Here is a 901-nt window from a genome sequence, read left to right on the forward strand (position 1 = left end):
TATGAATCCTGTGGAAATTTAATTTAAAATGTTGCTATTTCTTATGCTACCAAGAGACTCAAATGGAAGGAGATGGGAAGTGATCACTTAGCCTGTAATGTGAGGAAATGCTGGCCAGCAGAGATAATGCAGAAGTGCATCCCTGCTTTTTTTTTCTGCCACAAAAAGAAAACATTAATTCACTGTTGACTAGGAAAGGTTTTTTTCTCAAACCTGTCATTTAAGAATAGACCGGCTGCCATCAATCATGGGGCATTATTGCAGTGACAGATGTATTCAAATAGCCAGACTGAAGGAGAAAGGAGGTGGCTCAGGTGCAGATCAGATGAGGCAGTTGTCACAATAAATCTGTGGCATTAGTGGATATAATATTAATAAAACTCAAAATACTGGTTTTGCCTTAGATATAGACAATGCTGTTTACTTGACTATAAATGGTAGAATCCTTGCACACAAGTACAAGTCATAATGTAAGTACTAATTCATAATAGTAATTTATATTAGATTTACCTAATGTTACAATAAGCCATGCAAAATCAAGCATTAAATTACATCTAAGAGAAAAGAAATCAATCAAATAATGACCAAATAAAGATTTCTCTGCCTGAGTACTTTTGTTAATTTTGTGTGTGCGTTAATCTACGCATTAATACAGATTTTCAATGTTAAATACCACATTTAACAAAGCGGTTTTCATTCCAATTGTCTTCAGGGGTACTTGTCATTTACAAGTCTATGCTATCTCAACAGCATTATTATTATGCACAGGCCCAGTGTATAAAATCTTCACCGTCAGAATAATGGATCTCAAAGGAGGCCATTGCCAACTCGTAGGCCACTGTGACATGCCGTTAAATTGACACTCATTTAGCTTTTGTATGATTATTAAAATGCACAGCCA

The sequence above is a fragment of the Morone saxatilis genome, unplaced genomic scaffold (assembly GCF_004916995.1).
Source record: "Morone saxatilis isolate NCDOM2014 unplaced genomic scaffold, NCSU_SB_2.0 Contig21, whole genome shotgun sequence".
Lineage (NCBI taxonomy): Eukaryota > Metazoa > Chordata > Actinopteri > Moronidae > Morone > Morone saxatilis.